Consider the following 24,378-nt stretch of genomic DNA (forward strand, 5'->3'; position numbering starts at 1 on the left):
AATGTTTGGAATTTTAAATCCATACAAATAAATATACACGTATATTCATAACATATTTCATTTTTCAATTAATTAATTAAAATCTGGTTTAATATATATGTTTCCCCTTACTTGGTTTCTTGAATTATGCCAACAAGAACCCCAAAAAGATACCTACAACACTCACTCAAGACCTGAAATAAAAATTTTAGTTTCATTAAATCAACCTTAAATAAAATATTATTTTAATATTTCCTAAACACATAAGATTCAAATAAATAATTATACCCTTAAATATAACTAATTTACTTAATTCTCTAAATCCTACTCTCGCTTTGGAGTGGGGCCTAGAAAACCCAAATTCGTAATTTACTCTGGTCAAAATGACCACGATCACAACTAAGACCCCGTGATGGTGCCCGATCATCGATTTAGCGGCATATTTAAAGAAAAATTGAGACAATAGGGAGAAGTTACCTTACCTTAGGAATGGAGCCTATGCCATTCCCACAACAAATCCATTCCGGTAGAAATGTCGGTGGCAGAATTAGAAACCCAACGGTACCTTTCATTTTCTAATCGACCAAATATCCGTCGAGAAATGTGGAAAAAGAGAGATGAAGACGAAAGAGAGACGCTGGGAAGTGAGAGAGACTGAGAGAGATATGAGAGGTGAATAGAGAGGGGCGGAGAGATAAGGATTTGAATTTCAAATTAAAATCCAATTTATTTAATTCAATCATTATATATGTATATACTAATTACTTTAACCATATATATATACCTTATCCTTACATATATATATATATATATATATATATATATACATATATATCCATCATATAATTTACTTAATTAATTCAATTAAATTACGTTTAACTAAATTATTAATTCAATTAAATAAATAAATAAATAAATAAATAATTAACAATTAGTCTAATTTTATTTGATTTAATTTTTATTATATTTTTTTCATACTATTTCTTTTATTTGTTTATTTATTATTTTTTCTAATTATTTTAATTATTTTTAATTTTCCAAGTTTTTATACTGGGGCTTTATGGATGTAAGCACACTGGCAAATCACGTAAATTAATTACTATTTTTCTCTGTTTTTTGTTTCATGTTTGCTATGTGTGTGCACATAACCTTAGGATGTAATTTAACAACAATTAAATCCTCCCATCTAATTGGCATAAATTGGAAAATAAGTCATGGAAAAAAATTCCAATAAATGAACAAGAATATCAAATATTGATAGGAGAAAAAGGCATAAATTAATCATCATAAGAAAAAAAAAAAAAAGGCACAAATTGAGCATTAAACAATTTGTAAATAAAGGTTTATGTTGATAGCGAAAAAAGAGAGAGGGTATATTCAAGCTTTTTAACTTGGTTACCATTGGCCCGTGGAGGAGGGAAGATGGACGATATTATTAATATCTATGAATGAGGGAAAAAACTGAAAATACTATAGTACTGAAACCAAAGATTGCCGGATCAACCATAGGCATCAATCCAAAAGCTGCATTCGGTGCCCCAGGCGTTGGCTCAGTGGCAGGGAATTTGTGGTGGGCTGCTTGATAGTAATTAAAAAAATGATCAAGTAATTTTCATAAATTAATTAACAATTGATTGGGTAAGAAAATTTTCATGAAATGAAAAAGGCAAAAATAGATAAATAACTTAAGTTGCCAATAAAAATGGTTAGCCTAATAAAAAAAAATTAAACCATCCCCATTATTAAAATAAAAGAGCTTTTTGATTGATGCATCCTTATATAAAAATATTAAAAATAACCTACTCTATATTTGGAGCATAGATTTCTTGTTTCGATTTGGATTTGATGAATTTGAACATAATATAATATAAAATTATATAAATTTTTTATTATATATAAATTTAAATTTAAATTCAAATATCAATTTATGTTTCTAAATGTTTTACATTTTTTTTAAAATGAAGAATCAGTTTTCTAACATTACTTGGACGGCTTCACTCTGATCTTCCAAATTCTTCCCACATTTAGTGCTCACGTCTAATCAAAAGCAAAATGCATTATGAATTGTTTCAATCAACGTGTTTTTCACGTCGGGCAAGTCGACGCAAACATCTTCTCATCCGTCGTAAAGTCTTCTCCTCCAGCTTTATTCAAGGCCCTGCACCCCGGAGTACTCCATTTTCAATATCCATTGTAAACGACAATGGGTTCGTCCATGGCGCTCCTCATCCTGCATTTTTTATCTTCTTTGCATGCCTTGTGTTTGCCTTTCTATTTCCAATCAGCCTCGGGGAAGAGGTCCACCTCTATCATCATCCCATGGATGGATTCCTCAAGCCCAAGTGTCACGAGGTAAGCTTGTTCAGAATATTTGAATAAATTCCGACCTTTGTATATTTTTTCTCAATTTTGCTCTTGAGATGTTCTTTTTTACTTTTCATTTTTTTCACTTTTCACGGTCTACTTCTCTTTACTAGTTTGCGTTTTTTCACCCCATTAAAATCAAATAAAAAAAAAAAGAATAAAAATTCACTTCTCTTTACTGATTTCTTCTTCTTCTTCTTCTTCTTCTTCTTCTTCTTTTTTTATTTTTTTTTATATATTCCCTTCTCTTCAACTACACAAGTACTTTTAAAAGGGGACATGCTAGGGTTCCATTAATAATAATTGGAAAGTTAAAAGTTTATTGTGCTGAATTATTAGTTTTTTCTTTAGTCACATGCTTCCTATAAACTTTATATATATATATATATATATATATATATATATATATATATATTTATAAAAATAATTGATTTTTTAACTTTAAATTTTTTTTTATACTTTATAATTTTATTACATCTCAGTTTAACATTCAATCTCTACCTCATTATGAATCCTTGCAAGTTTTTTGGGGAATTAGTTTTTGAACCAATATATTTTCAAGCATATTATGAGCATTATAAAACTCAAAACTAAAAATATATATAGTCATACATGTAGATAAAAGTGGAAGGGAAAAAATTTTGAAGAAAAAAATTGAAAGTCATGGAAAAAATAAAGAGACTAACTAAAAAGAATAAGGGTTTGAAAAGAGCCATAAATTTATTTGGAAATTATAAAAGGTTAGGAAGATACCATATATTAATTAAATGAAATGTAAAGACGTCACATTCAATTCTAATTTTTAGAGCATATGTGGAATTATTAATTTCATTAATTTATAATGATGGGTAGAATTAAAATTTCAATTTTTATTATTTTGAGTAAAAATATTTTACAATAATAATAATAATAATAATAATAAAAGAAAGGGTTATTAGTGATCATGACTTAGTTTGTATTTCATGTTCTATGAGCCAATTTTATTTCGCATGGTTAAAGTTAGGGAGATTACAATTTCTAAAAATTAAAGTTATCAAAAATGTAAATATTTTTGCTCAATAAATTATTAAAATATTTTTTAAATAAAATATGAAAAAAATATTTTAATTAAAAAGCAACATTCTTTTCGAAACTATCCTGGGCCTATAAAAACGCCTCTATATATCTCTATAAAACTAATTAAGTTACAAAAATGTAATATAAAATAAATAACACATAGTATTGATGCATTGGAATGATGAACAAATAGTTTTATAAATACAATTTCCTTAATAAAATTTAAAAAGAAGTCATAGAATAAACCCATCTTTTTTTTTTTTTTTGTGTTCATACACTGCCACGTGTCATCGAATTTCGCTATTTTTATTTAAAAATAAATTTCTTATACCTAAATTAAAGAAAAACAAAATAAAACCTAACATACATGATGGGTAGAGTGAAAGTCTCAAACCATTTTTATTTCATTGTATGCCAAATAAGACAGTATGATTCCTCGGTCACTTTGATGTTTCCTAGTGCGAGAGTGAGAATGACATAGAAAGCTCTTTAGGGGAGGGTGAGTGTTCATCAGTCATTGTAAAACTCACTAGCTATTGTCAACGTGTTTAGTCTACTTGTCTCTCTCGCTAAACACACGATGTCAACAAAGGTGTTGTTAATGAATTGCGTAGATTCAATGTCTACTGCTTGTTTGTCACTGCTTTCATGAATGCTTATTGTTTCCGTTGCCATTTGATTGAATGCTAATGAAAATGTTTCGTGGATGAATGTTGGTAGACGATAGGCTGCCTAGCTAAACAAGATTGTTTTCGCTAGTGCCACACAACCCTTTCACAACAGTGTAAAAATAGTTGGACTGTGACACTTGGTATCAGAGCCAAGGCTCAGTTGCTACAAGAATTCAGTTACCTTCGTTGTGGGATTTGGAAAGTTTTGGTAAGTGACCATGACACCAAGCAATGCTGAGAGAATCAGTTTACTAGAAGCACAGGTTGAAGAAACAACCAACAATATGGCCAATGAGATGACCCAATTGAGGGGACTTGTTGATGAAGTGATGGGATCACAACAGCATCAAGCAAGTTTGACAAGTGAAATGTCAAAAGACTTTCACCACATTGTGTGAAACTTTGCAAGCTCGAATGGCTGATCTAGATGCAAAGATGAATTTGATGGTTCTTTCTATGGGGAACCTCAACACTCCGGGAGTTAGCAAAACCAAGATACTGGAACCCAATACGTATGTGGGTGCCCGTGATGCCAAGGAGTTAAAGAACTTCTTGTTCGATGCGGAACGGTATTTTCGCGTTGTGAGGATGACCTCAAAACAGGTGAAAGTAGATACTGAAACTATGTACTTGAGTGGTGATGTCAAACTGTGGTGGTGTGCCAAGTATAATGATATGAAAATGGGCATTGTGTAGTGGATAGTTAGGTAGACTTAAAGAGAGAGCTCAAGGCCCAATTTATTCCTGAGAATGTTGAGTATAATGTAAGGAAAAGCTGAGAGACCTCAAGCATACTGGGTCAATTAGGGAATATGTGAAACAATTTTCTGCTTTGATGTTGGATATCAGGGATATGTCGGAGAAGGACAAGTTGTTCTATTTTCTAGAGGGGATGAAACTGTGGGCAAGAAATGAACTTCATAGGAAAAGGGTTCAAGACTTGTCTACTGCACAAGCTGCTGTCGAATGCTTGACTGACTATGCTGGTGAGAATTCCACTTCGTCCAAAAGGTCTGGCGAAGAGGGAAACAATGGAAAGTCTTTCAGAAAAAGCAAACCCAAAAGTGGGGGAGCTGACTATAAAGCATCAACCTCAAAGGAAGCTTTTTCGTCTCGAGGGTTCAACACACTCAAGGGAAAGTGTAGTAACTTGAATCCAGGAAATAAAAGAAAAAGAAATAAAAAAAGAAGAAAAAAAATTTGAAGGGCAGCACAGTAGGGCCTCGTCGAGGAGTCCTTGTGCTCATCGACGAGGAGATGCTGAGAGCAAGGAAAATTCAGGTTTTTAAATGATTCGTCGATGAACCCGATGTTCTCATCAAAGAGCGTCATTCTTTGATTCGTTGGCAAACCTTTTAGACTCGTCGATGAACTCCAGCCTATAAATAGGCCCTAGATCCATTTCAGCGTAAAATTCTCTTTCCTATCTCACTCTCTCTCTAGGGCTAAGACTCCTTCCCCTTCTCTCTTTGATTATGGCCTGGATTCAGCCCGATTCGAAGATCGGAAACCACCATGAGGTTCCTGGGGTAATTCTCTTCAAGTTAATCAACAGAATCATGATTCAAAGTTCTTGGTTACCACCCCAAAACTAGGGTAAGAGAGTTATTTTTTAGATATATTATTTATTTAACAGTATGGACTTGAAAATGTTAGGATATTAGGCATTCTAGGGCTAAAACTAATTAAGATAGGATTTTTGGAATACAGGGTCTCGTTTTTCGTTCAGTAAGGCAGAATTTCGAAGAACCAAGTAAAGGGAATAAAATTAAACTAGATTTTTGATAAGTTAAATCGGATAATTTCATGTTGACTCTCTGAGTCCAATTCTATTTTGATAATGACAAATCACTGGGTATTTGATTTGTGCATTGAGATTGTGAACGGGAACAATATTTAGTATGCACGGAAGGCTAACAAGTCATGGAAGCCATGAAGACTTAAGTAAACACATCTTGGCACAATCCATGAAACTAAAAGAGTAGAAGAATGAAGATACAAGTGGCAAGTTCAAGATCATCATGGGAATGGGTATTTAAAACTGAATGTATTTACATATTTCATATGATTTAATTCGAAACTCAAAATATACCCTAGACTAACCTTAGGGCTCATGCATCTCATGAACATCTTTAGGGGATATTTATGGACTTAGAGATCTTTTAAAACCCTGGAAAATATTTTATAAAAGATCAAAGAAAGAGAGCAAAAGCATATTTTTGAAACTAAAAAGAAAAATCCAGAAAATGTTATGTTCAAAAGACCAAACTCCCTATTCAGAAGTCAAAAATGTCAACTTCAGAATACTGATGTGTACACTCTGTCGTTTGAAGATTCAACTTCAGAAGACCGAAGTTTAAGCTTAGTCGTCTAAAGAATTTCTTCAGAAGACCAAAGATTAAGTTCACTCGTCAGAAGAATTATTGAAGAAACACAAAAATAGGCAGAAGCACACTAGAAGACTAAACCCTGACTTCAGTCGTCTGAACCCGCAACTTCAGAAGTCTAAACCCAAACTTTAGACATCTGATCCTGTTTTTAGGTTAATCTTTTGAAGCTCTAAGGAACCTCGATCGTCTGAGCCTTAACTCTCAATCATTTGAACCTGCAGGAAAGTTTAAAATTTAATCTTTAATGAGAGAACACGAAAGTTATTTTTGGATCCAATGGTTAGGACTCATCCTAAGGGCTAGGTTACCTATATAATCAACATCTAAACCCTAGTGCCACCAAGAGAAAGAACTTTTGGCATATGATTGAGTGTATTGAACGTTGAGCACAACTTGGGAGGACATTGAACACACTGCTGAAATTTTTTCTTGGGATTTCAAAGCTTATAACGTCAAATTTGAGCTAAGACTACATTGATCTTTAAAAGGCATTCTAGCAATTGTTGTGCATTCAACTTGGTATTGAGGTTTGGTAAATCAATTTTTTATTTTCAAAGAGTTTTTCATCTCATCATCTATTATTGAATATTATTAGAGAGATTGATCTTTAGTATACTAATTTACATATAGATTATTTTGACAAGATCACTACTTGAGAAAAGTGTTTCCATTGGTTAAATATCTTTGATTGAAGTGTGTATTCAGTTAAAGAATCGATATTTTCGATATTACAAAACCACTTCATTTAAATTTCCTTAGAGTTCATAACTATATATTATTGTGGGATATTTTCTGACAAATATTATATTAGGTTTTTGATCTTTGGAACTCATATTTTATATATATATACACATACATACATATTCATATACAAAGATCATATTATGTTGGATATTTGAAAGAAAACTTATTGATTTAAATTTTTATAATATTCAAGAAAAAGTGTTTAATAAGATCACATTTGGTATTCTTGCATCTAGTAAGTTGAATTAGATTCATAAGTTCTCCAAAGCATTTACTTATATAATTATTGTGGGAGATTTGATAAAAAGGAAATTTTTTGAAGCATTTCATTCATCTAACAATTATATGGTTACATACATACTGAGCTTCAAGTTTTATCTTATGGATATGTGTTAGGTTTTCCATTGTACTCACTAGTTTTGTTAGAAAAAATATTGAGCTGTTTTGCAGATTTGAAATTCTTGAATTGTAATCACAGTTTGGGCTGTGAACTGGGTGAGGAGGAAGTTGTACCTGTTGTAAGCAGCGGATGTAAGGAAAGCTCCATCCTGGTTAAAGGAGCAGGGATTTAGTGGAATCTTTGAGTGAGTTGCTCAAGGGGAGGAAGTAGTACAGGTTGGTCGAACCTCGCAAAAACTGTGTTTGCCTTCTCTCTTCCTTTATTTCGTTTAATTTCCGCAACAAATTTCATTACTTATCTTGCATGTGTGTATGTTGAATAACCCCACAAGCACTTGATAATTAATTTAGTAAAATTGAATTCATTGAAATAATAATTTGAATCAGTTTGAAACCCCTACAAGTAATTTGTTAAATACAGAAATTGGGATTAAGTGGAAAATAATCTGAAAGATTTTTTAAAAATACCCAATTCACCCCCATCTTAGGATTACGCCTAAATTAACATTTGGTATCAGAGAGGTTTTACATAGACTTAATTGTTCATTTGTAAAAAGATCACATGACACACATCGGTGTAACTCCATTTGGTGAGGGACACTTATCCACTAGACCACCTATTTTCTAGCAGTGTAAATTACACATACTGGAAAAGAAGGATGATTATGTATCTTTTAAATGCAGATTGAAAAGTGTGGAAAATGTTTCCAAGGGAAACCATATCCCTATGAAAGTAGTTGATAAGGTTAATGTACCCAAAACTGAAGATGAGTATACTGAAGAGGTCTGAAAATTTGTACAAATAAATGCTACTGTAATGAATCTGTTATTCTGTGCACTAGATGTAAATGAGTTTAATAGGGTAATGGCATGTAACACTGTTAAAGAGATTTGAGAAAAATTAGAAGTTATATATGAAGGTACTAAGAACGTAAAAGATAGTAGGATAGACATGCTCAGTACTAGTGAGTATGAAGCATTTAAAATGACTGTTGACGAATCTATTCAATCCATGTACACTAGATTCACATACATCATGAATTCTTTAAATGCTCTTGGTAAATATTACCCTACTTATGAGTTGATTAGGAAAATACTCAGGGGACTACCACTAGGTTAGGAAGTGAAAACTATGGCAATAGCAGAAGGGAGAAATCTCAAGGAGATGTCTGTTGATGAACTAATGGGATCGCTCATCACCTATAAAGCTTGCAATAAATAAGAGGAAGAATGAGCAAATTAAAGCAAATAAAGTCCCAACACTTAAGGCATTATCTCATTACTCCAGTAAGGGAAGTGATTTAGAATCGGATGATAACATGACACTCATCACTAAGAAATTTGGAGAGTTTATGAGAAAGAACAATAAATACTCTAGAAAAATCAAGGGCTCAAAAACAAAAAAGGGAGAGTCAAGCAGAAGGAAGCAAAAAGATGATCCTCCCATGTGTTATAACTGTATAGAATTTGGACATATCAAGCTAGATTGTCCCCAGCTGAAGAAAGTATCTAAGAAGAAGAAGAAGAAGGCTCTAAAGGTAGGCTGAGACACACACAGTACTAGTAGTTCAGAATCTGAATCCAATGATGACGAGATTACAAATCTATGTTTGATGGCTCACGATGACCCCGAGGTACAATCTTTTTGTTCTACTTCATTTTATTATTCAAGTGATTCAGAAAATGAAAATAGCATGCTTTCTTATGATGAATTGCATCAAGAATATCTGTATATCCTTAAAATGCTTAAGAAAATGAATAAGAAAAATTCTGGTTTGAAATTAAAATTGAAAGAATTTTTAAAGTTAGTTGAACGTCGAAATGAATCTCATACATTTCTCATAAAAGACAAGAATTTGAAAATTGAGGAGTTAGAAAAGAATTTGAAAGACAAATATAAGATTATTTGTAAATTTACAGAAGGTCAAAATAATTTTGAAAAAATCATAAGAGCTCAAAGAAATTCGCTAGAGAATGAAGGTCTTGGTTTTAATAGGAAGGAGAATCTAAAACAGAGACATATTTACATGGGATATTTTACAAGAGAGTCAAAATCGTATGTTCCAACTAAAGACTATCAAATAAATATTACATATTTTAAATGTAAAAAGTTGGGTCACATAAAATTTGAATGTCCTTTCAAAAATAAAGATGTCAAAATTAAGAAAGTATGGAAAGCCAAAGGAGAATCTAGTACTAGCTCCCATGGACCCAAGAAAATCTGGGTACCAAAAGTAGTTATCTGATTATGTCCAGCAGATGTGCTTGAGATTGTCCTCCTCAAAGGACAAGTGGTATATGGATAATGGATGCTCACGACATATGATTGGAGATAAAGCTAAATTCGCATCTATCATATCCAAAGATGAAGGATTCGTTACATTTGTGGATAACTGTAAAGGTAAAATCATTGGAGTTGGTAAGGCTGGAAAGGAACCTTCACTTGTCATTGATAATGTGTTGTTAGTTAATGGATTAGAACAGAACCTATTGAGTATAAATCAACTATGTGATAAAGGTTATAAAGTCTAATTTGAACATGACAAGTGCACTGTAAAGAAGAAATCTGAAAACAAAATATTTTTTACTGCTGATCATCATGAAAATGTATACACCACCAGCCTTGACAACCTTGCTTCTCAACATGTTACTTGTTTTTCTACTATAAATAAGATTAGTTAGATTTGGCATAGGAGACTAGGACACGCAAACATGGAGTTAATATCTAAACTTGTTAAGGAAGAATTAGTTAAGGGATTGCCTAAGACTAAATTTGTGATAGATAAAATCTATAATGCATGCCAACTAGGAAAACAAGCAAGAACTAGCTTTAAGAATAAGAAAGTAATCTCCACTACTAGGCCACTACAAATGCTACACTTAGATTTTTTTGGTCCAAACCCAATTCAGATTTTAGGAGGAAAATCATACGCATTCGTCATAGTTGATGATTATTCAAGATATACATGGGTATTATTTTTAGGTCACGAAGATGAAGCGTGTGAACAATTCATAAATTTGTGTAAGAAAATTCAAAATGAAAAGGGTTATACTGTCACTAAAATCCGAAGTGATAGGGGTATAGAATTTAAAAATCAAAGCATGAAAGACTACTACAATTCATTAAAAATAACTCATAATTTTTTGGCTCCTAGAACATCACAGCAAAATGGTGTATTCGAAATGAAGAATAGGTCTATACAAGAAATGGCCATAACTATGCTTAATGAGCATAAACTAGCTAAGTACTTCTGGGCGGAGGCAGTAAATATCGCATGATATGTCCTAAATAGAGTTTTGATTAGACCATCTCTAAATAAGACTCCTTATGAATTACGGAATGACCACAAACCAAACATATCATATTTTCATGTCTTTGACTATAAATGTTTTGTGCTTAGAGACAATGAACATTTAGAAAAGTTTGATGTGAAATCAAATGAAGGTATCTTTTTAGGGTATGCCTTAGACAATAAAGCCTACGAAGTATATAACAAACGAGCATTAACCGTTATAGAATCCATTCATGTGGTGTTCAATAAGTCAAATCTCTTCTCTAAAAGGACTCATGAAGATGAAATTGAGATAAATAAGGAATTTGAAAAACTGTCCATTAAAAATTATTCAGAAAAGAGAAATGAAATTAAGGAACCATCTGCTGAAACTAATAAAATTAAAAATGAGGTTAATAAACTTCCTAGAGAATGGAAGTACATAAAGAATCATCTCATTGATCAAATAATAGGTGAACCATTACGTGGAGTAGCCACTCGATCCTCACTTAGGAATATGATTAGTCATTTTGCCTTTCTATCTCAAGAAGAACCTAGGAATGTGAGTGAAGCAATCGAGGATGAATCGTGGGTGATGTCCATACAAGATGAGTTAAACTAGTTTGAGAGAAACAAAGTATGGACATTAGTTCCTACACCCGAGGATAAGACAATTATTGGAACAAAATGGATATATAAGAACAAGAAAGATAAACATAAGATAGCTGTTGGAAATAAGGAAAGACTAGTAGCCCAAGGATATAACCAAGAAGAAAGAATAGATTTTGAAGAAACCTTTGCACCTGTAGCTAGAATGGAAGTCATTCAGATGCTTCTAGCCTATGCTTCTTTTAAAGATTCAAGTTATATCAAATGGATGTCAAAAGTGCGTTTTTAAATGGCTACATAAGTGAAAAGGTATATGTAGAACAACCCCCAGGCTTTGAAAACCATAAGAATCCAGATCACGTTTATAGACTAACAAAAGCCTTGTACGGTTTAAAGCAAGCTCCTAGAGCTTGGTATGAGAGACTAAGCAGCTATCAACTGGACAATGGATTTATCAAAGGGATCGAGGATAGACACAACACTTTTCATTAAGTCTAAGAAAGATGACATCCTCCTAGTTCAAGTATACGTAGATGATATCATATTTGGAGCCACAAATAAAGACTTGTGCAATGAGTTTGCAAGCACGATGCAAATTGAATTTGAGAAGAGCATGATGGGTGAACTAAATTTCTTCCTTGGATTTCAGATCAAGCTAGCGAAACATGGAATTTTTTTAAATCAATTGAAGTACATTAGAGATTTGCTCAAAAAGTTAAATATAGAATATGGAAAAATACTAGGGACACCTATGAGCTCTTCTTTGAAATTAGACAAAGATGAACAAGGTATACCAGTAGATGTCAAGCTCTATCATGGAATGATTGGTAGCTTACTATATCTGACTGTCAGCAAACCTGACATAATGTTGAGCGTATTTTTGTGCGCAAGATTTCAGGCTGCACTAAAAGAGTCACATTTGTTAGCTGTCAAATGAATACTTAGATACCTAATAGGAACCATGGAACTTGGGTTGTGGTATCCTAAGTATACATCCTTTGAGATTATCAATTATTCATATGCTGATTTCGCTGGTAGCAAGTGGATAGGAAGAGTACGAGTGGTACATGTCATTTCTTAGGACATTCGTTAGTCTCTTGGTTTTCTAAGAAGCAAAATTCAGTAACTCTATCCACAACTGAGGCATAATACGTAGCGGTAGGAAGTTGTTGTGATCAAACACTATACATGAAGCAACAATTGATGGATTTGGGATTAAGCCATGACACAGTTCCTATAAGATGCGACAATACAAGTGCAATAAACATCTCAAAGAATCCTATATTACATTCACGAACTAAACATATAGAAATAAGACATCACTTTCTTCGTGATCATGTGCAAAAAGGGGATGTGACACTTGAGTTTGTATGCACAAATGAACAATTAACAGACATATTCACGAAACCACTTGTGGAGGATAGGTATATCCAAATTAGGCATGAATTAGGATTGATGCATAGTTGAGAGGTTACCTAGAATTATATTAGATGACATAATTCAGGGGGAGCAATATCACTTAATATTCACAATTAGTTAAAAATTTCAAATTCGGCTCATTTGTTCCCATTTGGTATCACTGTTGTTCACATTTGGTATTGAACTCATATCATGATGAGAGTATATTAACCTACACATGTAAATTTTTCACATAATTTTTGAACTTTAGTGACGGTTTTTGCTTATCCATGGCTATGAAAGTTGACACACTATGTATGTTCACATTGCAATTTAAATTCAACAACATAGCTTTCTACATTAGCAAGGGGGAGAAGTAAATTGAATTAAGACAGGGAGACACAGTTCACAGTACCATTTTTAAAAATTTGATGGTTAAATAAGTTTAAAACTTCAAATTTTAAAGGGGAAGAAGAATATAAGGTTATGTCCACTCATGTTTTTGTTATACACCTTTTTGTTGATGTCAAAAAAGGGAGAAGAATATCAGTTTATTGCAAAAATGTATGGCAAAACTATTTGTGTGTATGAGCATATTTCATATTGCTGCATAGTTGTTTGTGCATTATTTGAGGGGGAGTCTTGTTAGGCGTAAGCCATTCTATATTTTTGCTCGTGTATTTATCATCATCAAAAGGGGGGAGATTGTTGACTCTATGAGTCCAATCCTATTTTGATAATGACAAATCACTTGGTATTTAATATGTGCATTGAAATTGTGAACAGGAACAATATTTAGTATGCGCGGAAGGCTAACAAGTCATGGAAGCCATGAAGATTAAAGTATACACATCTTGGCACAATCCATGGAACTAAAAAAGTAGAAGAATAAAGATGCAAGTGACAAGTTCAAGATCGTCATGGGAATGGGTATTTAGAACTGAATGTATTCACAAGTGAATACGAAGCATTCAAAATGAATTCTGATTAAACGATATCAAGCATGTACACTAGATTTACCCACATAATAAACTCTTTAAGTGCCTTAGGAAAAACCTATACTACATATGAAATGATCAGAAAAATTCTAAGAGGCCTACCCTCTATTTGGGAACCAAAGGCCATAGCTATCACGGAAGGTAGAAACCTTAAGACTACTTCATTGGATGAACTTATAGGTTCACTTCTTACATATGAAATGACATTGAAAGAAAGGAATCTTGAGCGAAAGCATAAAAGATCCTTAGCCCTAAAAACATCTAGCCATAGCACTAATGAAGAAGAAAGCGAAACAAGTGACTTAGATCAAAATGAATTGACATTCATTACAAAGAGACTAGGAAAATTCAATAGAAGAAATAAAAGGTTTCCTAGAAAGTTTAATAAAAAGAAAACTGAAAAAGGAGATACAAGTAGGAAAGAAAATAAAGGTAAGAATGAACTACCAATTTGTTATCATTGCAAAAATCCAGGGCATATTAAACCGGAGTGTCCATTATTCAAGAAAGACAAGAAGAAAAAGAAGGAAGCAATGAAAGCTACTTGGGACGACTCAAGCTCCAATGAAACTGAATTCAAATCAAGTGAACAAGAGATGGCAAATATATGCTTCATGGTGAACGACGAAGAGGTAAATTCTTATTACTCTTCAACCGAATCTCAAAATGAGTCTTGTGATGAGTCATGTGATAGTTTGCCTTCTTATAAGGAATTACAAACTGAATTATTTTCACTACATAAAAGATTTATAAAAGTGTCAAAAAGAAATATAACTTTGAAAGATCAAAATCAAGAACTAGTAAAACAACTTGAATAATTCAAAGTTATTGAAGAAGAAAGAAATACTTATATTAAGAAGTTGGAAGAAGAAATAAACATAGCAAAACAAGAATTAGATAAAACTCAAAAAAATGATTTGAATAAGAAAGATTTACAAATAAATGAACTCAAAAAGATAGTTGAGGATAAATAAAAGATTATCTATAATTTTACTAAAGGTAAAGAAAACTTTAAAAAGATGATTGGACAGCAAAGGTTTCATGGAAACAAAGAAGGAATAGGTTACAACGGTAAAACAAATAAAAGGAATAAAAAGATATACATGGGATATTTTGTTAAGGAAGCTAAGTTTTATGCTAGCACTTCATCAAATAATAAACATGAACACACCACTTGCTATATGTGCAAGACTAAAGGTCATGTGATGTTCAATTGCCCATTAAAAAAAATATATGTTAAAGTTCAAGGAGAATGGAAAGCAAATAGTGGAACCAACAACAAAACAAAGAAAGTCAAAAGAATTTGGGTTCCAAAAACTAACACATAGTGTCCCTCATTATAGGTTTGCCTTAGGACAACAATGACAACAGACAAATGGTACTTGGACAGCGGATGCTCAAGGCATATTACTGGTGACAAGACCAAGTTCATTACCTTAAAAAAAAAGGATGGGGTATACGTCACCTTCGGCGACAATGCCAAAGGTAAAATTCTTGGTATCGGAAAAATTGGTACAGAATCTTCACTCACTATAGATAATGTGCTATTAGTGGAAGGACTAAAACATAATCTTTTAAGTATTAGTCAATTAAGTGATAAAGGGTTCAAAGTAATTTTCATGAAAGAAAAATGTGTTATCCAAAATCCCAAAAATAAAGAAACCTTATTTATGGCTCATGGAATAAATAATGTTTACTGTATAAATCTTGAGAAAATAGCAAATAAAAACATAACTTATTTAACAGCTATGAATGAAGTAAGTTGGTTATGGCATAGGAAACTAGGTCATGCTAGCATGGACCTACTATCTAAATTATCTAAGAAAAATCTTGTAAAAGGATTACCAAATATTAAGTACATAAAAGACAAGATCTGTGATGCATGTCAAAAGGGAAAACAAGTAAAAACAAGTTTTAAAAATAAAAATTTCATATCCACCAAAAGACCCCTAGAATTCTTACACTTAGACATATTTGGTCCAACTAGAACCTTAAGTTTAGGTGAAAAACAATATGCTTTTGTAATAGTAGATGATTTTTCAAGATTTACTTGGGTAATCTTTTTAGCAAATAAAGATGAAACTTGTAACCAATTAATAACCTTATGCAAGAAATTACAAAATGAGAAAGGTTATAATGTAACAAGCTTTAGAAGTGACCAAGGAAGAGAGTTTAAAGATAAGGAAGTTGATAAATTTTGTAATGAACATGGAATAACTCACAATTTTTTAGCACCTAGAACACCACAACAAAATGGAGTTGTTGAAAGGAAACATAGAACTTTACAAGAAATGGCAAGAACAATGCTCAATGAAAATAGTCTACCTAAATATTTTTGGGCAGAAGTTGTAAATACAACATGTTATATTGTAAATAGGGTATCAATAAGATCAAAAATAGATAAAACACCATATGAACTTTGGAAAGATAGAAAACCTAATATATCCTACTTTCATGTATTCGGCTGTAAATGCTTTATATTAAATACTAAAGATGATCTAGGAAAATTTGATGCAAAGTCGGATGAAGGTATTTTCTTAGGTTATTCTACAAATAGTAAAGCTTATAGGATTTATAATAAAAGAACTTCTACAATTATGTGGAATCAATTCATATAACTTTTGATGAATCGAATCATTATGACATTAAAGATATGAATCATGAAAAAGAAGTCACTTCACAAAAGGAATAAGTTCTTGAAATAAACGATGAAAAGAATAATGATGCTCTAAATGAAAACTTTTCACAGAATCTGAAACTTCCTAAAGAGTGGAAATATGACAAAAATCACCCAAAAGAACAAATTCTTAGTGAAACATCAAAAGGAATAACCACTAGAGCCTCACTAAAAAATATTTGCAATCATTATGCTTTCTTATCCCAAGATGAACCAAAAATATTGAAGATGCTTTAAATGATGATTCTTGGATTATAGCTATGCAAGAGGAATTAAATCAATTCGAAAGAAGTCAAGTATGGGAACTTATACCAAAATCCAAAGATAAATCAATTATAGGAACTAAATGGGTGGTTAGAAATAAGAAGGATGAAAATGGAGTTGTTGTAAGAAATAAAGTTAGGCTAGTGACACAAGGGTATAATCAAGAAGAAAGAATTGATTATGATGAAACTTTTGCACCTGTGGCAAGGATGGAAACTATTAGGATGATTTTAGCCTATGCAGCCCATAAGGATTTTAAATTATTTCAAATGGATGTGAAGAGTGCATTTTTAAATGGATATATAAATGAAAAAGTATATGTCAAAAAACCTCTAGGGTTTGAAAATTCTAAAAATCCAAACCATATATTCAAATTGACAAAAGCCCTTTATGGTTTGAAACAAGGTCCAAGAGCTTGGTATGAGAGGTTAAGTAAATTTTTACTTAAAAATGAATTTATAAGAGGAAAAGTTGATAGTACCTTATTCATTAAAACTAAAAACAAAGATATGCTATTAGTTCAAATATATGTGGATGATATTATATTTGGAGCTACAAATAAAGATCTATGTAAAGAATTTGCCACATGTATGCAAAAAGAGTTTGAGATGAGTATGATGGGAGAATTAAATTACTTTCTTGGATTACAAATCAAACAAGCAAAAAATGGAACTTTCATAAATCAAACTAAATATATTAAAGACATGTTAAAAAAGTTTGATATCGAAGAAAGTAAACCTATAGGAACTCCTATGAGTACTTCAACTAGTTTTGGCATAGATAAAAAAGGGAAACAAGTTGATACTAAGCACTATCGAGGAATGATAGGAAGCTTACTTTATTTAACAGCAAGTAGACCAAATATTATGTTTAGTGTATGTATGTGTGCAAGGTTTCAGTTAGCTCCTAAGGAATCACACCAAACAGCGGTCAAAAGAATCCTTAGATATAGCCAACGATTCAACAACCTTGAATCATAAAAAAAAAAAAAACCACACAAAATAGCAAACTTGTTGTCGTACAATCAATACTCTTAGTTAGAGTTGATTTGTACAAGTTAAAAGCACAATATACTTAAGCAAACAATCAATATAAAGAGATGAAGCTCAAAGTAAATATCATTGGGTTTCTTTAGATTTGAAAAATTCACAGTTAGTGCACAAGAACCACAAGCTTTAATTCAGAAAATACTCAGCAATAGCTTTTCAACAAATATTCCTTAAGAACTCTTTGAAAGTATAAGAATTAGATCAATAGAAAATTTCTTGTAATTGTTGGTGTGTGTAATCCTTCGGTTTAGTATGTATTTATAGATAATAAAAAATAATAATATTTCGTGTTCCCCAAGTTTACTTGTAGTATTCCCCAAGTTTTTACAAAGTTTGGTGGCCAATAAATCAAATTTGGAAATTTTCTCTCACTGTTAAAATACGACAGTTAGTCGACTATGTATATGAGTTAGTCGCATGTCCCCTTTGAAATCAACGTATTTTTCCAACACAGAAGGGTGTCAGTCGCTTGTGCCTATTTTGTCAGTTCAGTTATAACAACATATAAATCATCAATTGCCTGAGGTTGACTTGTCAACGGCTTGGACCATTTCTGTTTGTCAATTTATTTAGCATCAAATATATCAGTTGCCTGATGGAGTAGCATCAGTCGCCTGACATTTCAAAACATGTTCTTTTGACAAATTTGTATCCAAAACCTTTTTAGCTTTCATACTTGGCATATTAATTTGAGATTTTTGAAAATATATTTTCTGAGGATTTCAAAATATGGTCTCTAAGTCAATATTGAATCCTAAGAGCTTCAGAAACTTATTTTGAAAATATGTGAAGTACTTACATGAAGCTTTTAAACAACTATGACACTTCTATTCACTAAGTCTTCCTGTATACCTTATTTTCTTCATGTATAGCTTGAATTAGATCTTTGATAGTCTTTAGCTTCATAAAATCTTGTAGCATTAAGTTCGAGTTTGTCAATAGACTTTGTCAAGCACTTGTTCTTGATCTGAATCACTTTGAGTCACTTGATCTTGAACACTTGAGTCTTGAATCATCACTTAACCAAACATGTTAAGTTTCTTTGATTTATTATCCTCAAAACAAGGTTCTAAGCCTTGTGAGACCAACATAGGTGCTTAGAAGCCAACTTAGAATACATGTCTTAGATATGTACTGAATTGATTTCAGAACTCAAGTGTCGAAGTCAGGCATACAAGGTCTAAATCAAGTGGGGTTAGTTCCAATAGATCTGTGACATTGAATTGGACATGCTAAAACTGACGGTGCTAAAAAATACCTCCCCTGTTGAAAGTTAGGTGCTTAGAAGCAAACATAGAATACATGCCTTTGATCTATACTTAGTTGATCACAACACTCAGGTGTCTAAGTTGGGCATATGAGGTCCAAATTGAGTGGGGTCAGTACATGTTTGCGACACTGAGGTGGATGTGTAGAAACTAACGGTGCCTAAAAACTCCTCCTTAGCTAAATTTTAGGTGCTTAGAAGCAAACATAGAATGCATGCCTTAAATCTATACTTAGTTGATTTTAGCATTCAGATGTAAAAGTTAGGCATACGAGGTCCAAATCTAGTGGAGATAGTTCCAACACGCCTGTGGCACTGAGGTGGATGTTTTGAAACTGACGGTGCCAAAGACACGTCCTCAGCTGAAAGTTAGGTGTTTAGAAGCAAATTTAGAATACATGCTTTAGATTTATACTTAGTTGATCATTACATTCAGACGTCCAATTTAGGCATACGAGGTCCATACTAAGTGGGTTCAATTTTGACACGTCCTTGATATTGAGGTGGGTGTGCTAGAACAGATGGTGCCTAGTTACTCTGCCCTCATTGAAAGTTAGGTTCTTATAAGCAAACTTAGAATACATTCCTTGGATTTATACTTAGTTAATTTTAGCACTCAAGTTTTCAAGTCGAGCATACAAGGTCCAAACATAGTGGTCTTAGTTTCGACATATCTGGGACATTGAGGTGGACATCCTAGAACTAAAGATGCCTAAAAACTCCTCGCTAATTGAAAGTTAGGAACTTAGACGGAAATTTAGAATACATGCTTTAGATCTATACTTAGTTAACTTCAGCACTCACGTGTCCAAGTCGGGTATACGAGGTCCAAATAAAGTGGGGTCAATTTCAAAACATCCGTGACATTGAGATGGATGTGTCAGAACTGACAGTGCCCAAAAAATCCTCCCTAGTTGAAAGTTAGGCACTTAGAAGCAAACTTAGAATACATGCCTTAGATATATACTTAGTTGATTTTAGCACTCAAGTGTCTAAGTTGGGCAAACCAGATCCAAACCAAGTGAGGTTAGTTCTAACACGTCTGTGACATTGAGGTGAACATACTGGAACTGACGGTGCCTAAATACTCTTCCCTAACTAAAAGTTAGGTGCTTAGAAGCAAACTTAGAATACATATAGGTGCTTAGAAGCAAACATAGAATACATGCCTTAGATCTATATATACTTACTTGATCTCTACACTCAAGTGTCCAAGTAAGACATATGAGGTCCAAACTTACTAGAGTCAGTTCCGACACGTTCGAGACATGGAGGTCAATATGTCGGAACTAACAGTGCGTAAAAACTCCTCCCCGGTTGATCAAAGTTAGATATTTAAACTTGAAACTTTTGTTATTTAACTATGTATAATAATTCTTTCAATCAAAACATTTGTATTTATAGTATTTTATACTAATTTTTTGCATAATTATTATTTTGCAAGGTATGCGGTCTATCGAATAATGATGAGGACGATGACGACCATGATGATAATGATGTAGAATAATTTTATTTTATTTTTATTTTTGGTTATGTTGACAGACCATGTATATATGTGTACACACACACACACACACACACACACACACACACACACATATATATATATATATATATATTCATTTTCTTAACAATTACGTACAACAATTAATCTATAATTATGGCTCAATATGATGTGTGACAAAATTTAATTACAAGGTTCTCACAGGAATGCGTAATTTTATTAAAAATAAATAAATTATTAGAAACTTTTGGTGACGATTCTATAGTTGCCACTAATAGTTCGACAGTAGTGACTGCTCTAGAATCGTCACTAAAAGTGTGCCAATAGTGACAATTGCTAATCATCACTAAAAGTAGGATAATAGTGACAATTGCAAATCATCTCTAAAAGTTAATAATAGTGAAGGTTTAGAAAACGTCACTAATAGTAGGTTTTTAGTGACGATTTTTGGCCCCAAAATAGTGTTAATTAGTTATAGTGACAGTATTACAATTTTAGTGACAGTTCGTCTCTGTCACCAATAGTTTATAATTAGTGACTATTTCCCAAATCGTCACTAATAGTAAGTTGAGACGACCATTATAGTCACTAGTCTGTAAATTAATTTCACCAAGTCTTCACTAATAATTAATAATGACGATTTTTTATTATTAGTGATGGTTTTAAACTGTCACTAAAAGTCATCTTTTTTGTAGTGTACTTTCATCACTAATAACTGAAAAACCATTTCTAATATATTGACGCCATGGATAGAGTGGAAAAACATATGTTTAGTGATGAATTTATTAGTAACAAATTATAATGTGTCACTAATAATGCATTACTAGTGACATATGTAATTTCCGTCACTAGTAGCTTATGTTTTAGTGATGAATTTTTGGTTCTTCACTAATCTAGTAGTACATTATTAGTGACAATTTTTGGTCCATCGTTAAAGAGTGTGAGTTGAGGTGTAATCCCAATTAGAGGGGGGTGAATTGGATATTTAAAAATTTTATGCAAATACTTAAACAATTTTCGCTATGATATCAAACAAGTGTTCTAACTACATAAATGATAACAATATTCATAACAGCTATATCTATATATATATATATATATATATATATATATATATTTGTGTGTGTGTGTGTGTGTGTGTGTGTGTGTGTGTGTAAATATTCTCAAATATAAAAGAGTTAAACGAAGAGAGAATGAAACCGTATTTTACAAGGTTTGACAATTTATGCCTACGTCCTTGCCTCAAGCAACCCACTTGAGGATTCCATTATACACTCCTTCAATAGGTGGAGAAATCTCTTTCCTTCCGTAAATAGAGATGTCTCTCTCCTTCAATAGGAGGAGATGCCTTTACAAATTCCCAAACGAAAAGCCTCTTTCACTTGAAAAAGAATCACTCCAAAACCTCGAAATACAATGAACAATAGAAATGGAGGTTGTACAATAGACATTCTCTTATTAGTGCAGATGAGTACACTTACAAATCACTCATTAATACACTCCCAATTGAATATGAACGAAGCTCAATGAGTAACTAGGGTTTTCTTGAATTTTGAAAGAAATATACTTTGAACAATAAACTCAAAAATGATCTCAGCAATAATCTGCGTTAATCTTCGTGCTAAACACATTTAAAGGTTAGGTATTTATATGAAAATTTGAATTCTAGTCATTGGGTTTATTTAATAGCTTAATAAATGAGAATCTTAGCTATTTTATGGTTGTTGCGATAATTATCGAGCATGCTTCGATCGCCCAAACTGTGTTCGATTGCCCAAACCAACTGAATCTAGAATTTCAAAAGTCAATAGCCACTCAGTCGACTGAACTCTGAAGTTCGGTCACCCGAACAAATTGGATCTAGAAATTTCAAAAGTCAATAGCCACTCGATCAACTGAACACTGAGGTTCAGTCGCCCGAACTACCTGGAGCTATACCAGTGTTCAAATAACATCAATTCGGCAGACTAGACTCTTTATATTACCTCAAGCCCTTGAACATCTTTGAGTTACAAAATCTTATGTTTTTCAGTACAAAAATGATTTTAGCATTTTGAAATACGTTTTGAACTTGTATAAAAGATTTTCCATGAATATTAAAGTACCCAGAGTCCAACTAAGTCACCTATAAGTTTCGTCAAAGTGTTTAAATATAGTGTACTTACATAAGTCCTAATTGCAATATACATAACAAAATTTTCCAAGTCTTCATGAACATAACCTGATAGATTTAGCTTGTATGGTTTATGGTTTCCAATTTGCATCTCTTTATTGTGCTTAAAAACTCTAACTCCTATAAACATACTTAATGGCAGAACTAGATGCCTTGGTTTGTTATTATCAAAACAGGATTAAACCGTAGGCCAACAAAAAGAACATTTTTTTTTTTTTTTGTGAGTATATACATACATACATACATATATTCATGATATTAAACATTTGTCTAGACTTCTTAGTACATTCCAAATTGTTGAATGAACAAAAGTGGAAAGAAAAATAAAAGTTCCATCCACATCTCATAAAACCTACATTACAATCCATTTGAAAAAGTGGACTGGTATGGTGAGATTAATAAAGATATCACAATCTGAGACTAAGATTATGAATTCGAAGTCAGCCATTAAATTTTAGAAGCCATAAAATTAAAATCACATGAACCTCTTCCTACCGTAAAATAGACCCTCAGGATTAGAAGCCTTAACAAAATCTCCAACCAATTTCTATAAATTTAGATTAAGGGACTTAACATCAGTAACTGAAATCTCTTTATCTCTTTAAATCATCTAAAATCCTAGTCGGTTAATTTGTCTAGTTGTAATAAGGAGTATAAATCCAAGCTTTAGAATGCCCAATCCCAAGATCGGAAGCCCAAATCTCTCAAAGAAAAGCTGACGAGATCAGAAGCAAGCTTCTGAGAGGGAGAAGAAGATGTTAATACCTTTAACTTGTGGATTTGGGCTATAGATTTGAGGTTTCCCAAGTTGGCAGATGAAATATAAAGGTTGTCAACAACAATGGCCACAGTAGCTACACGAGTAGATTTTAGAAAGTCAGTACTTGCACGGTGTTGGAGAGAGCCAATGGTGGTTTGCGGAGGAGGCAGCAGCACTATGCTTCTTCTATATGCCCAATCTCCTCCAATAAAGGAAAGAAGCAAGGATGGTCAAAGAGCTTTGGGAACTTATATGAATAATTCCCATTTGAGTCCTAAGTGTGCTATTTAAACAACCATCAAAATAATGTCATTTTGAATGAACTTAATTATATTTACATCCACTTTTAGCAATAGCAAATTGTTGTCGTTAGTTATACTTATCGTGTTAGTAAAAATTTCACTTGCTTGCCAAAAAAATATTCATTTTCTACCCATTATTTATCCAACAACATGCTATATATATATATATATATATATATGAAAACTTGTCGTCACTAAAGATTTGAATTTAGGCAAAAATGCTTTGATGATCAATATAGGGTATATTTTTAATGACAAATCTCAAGGCCATTGCTACTTTTCATCATTAAAAGTTCATTCTATTATAATGTATGCAAATAACGGACAAGTATAAATTATTAATATGGAACATAGTAATCTTTTTTTGAACAATAAAACCTTGTAATTTTATTTTTGGTTCGCTTTCTAAAGAAAATGGGTTCCATGTATAATTTCATTTATATTGGGTCATCATCATTAGTTTCTTTTTTTTTTTTTAATTTTCATTTTTTATATAATATTA

The 24,378-nt window shown here is 32.3% G+C and overlaps 1 long non-coding RNA gene across 2 annotated transcripts; it reads left to right on the top strand.

Moving 5' to 3' along the window:
• The first annotated feature begins 2,120 nt into the window (after positions 1-2,120).
• Positions 2,121-20,827, top strand: LOC131161986 (uncharacterized). Of its 2 annotated transcripts, none has more exons than XR_009138662.1 (3): positions 2,121-2,331; positions 7,683-7,819; positions 20,582-20,827. It is a non-coding gene; the product is annotated as an uncharacterized LOC131161986 (long non-coding RNA). The 2 variants fall into 2 exon arrangements; XR_009138663.1 differs by lacking the exon at positions 20,582-20,827 and adding an exon at positions 13,669-13,955 and having other exon boundaries at positions 2,140-2,331.
• The last annotated feature ends 3,551 nt before the right edge of the window (positions 20,828-24,378 follow it).

This window comes from Malania oleifera, chromosome 8 (assembly GCF_029873635.1).
Source record: "Malania oleifera isolate guangnan ecotype guangnan chromosome 8, ASM2987363v1, whole genome shotgun sequence".
NCBI classification, from domain to species: Eukaryota; Viridiplantae; Streptophyta; class Magnoliopsida; order Santalales; family Ximeniaceae; genus Malania; species Malania oleifera.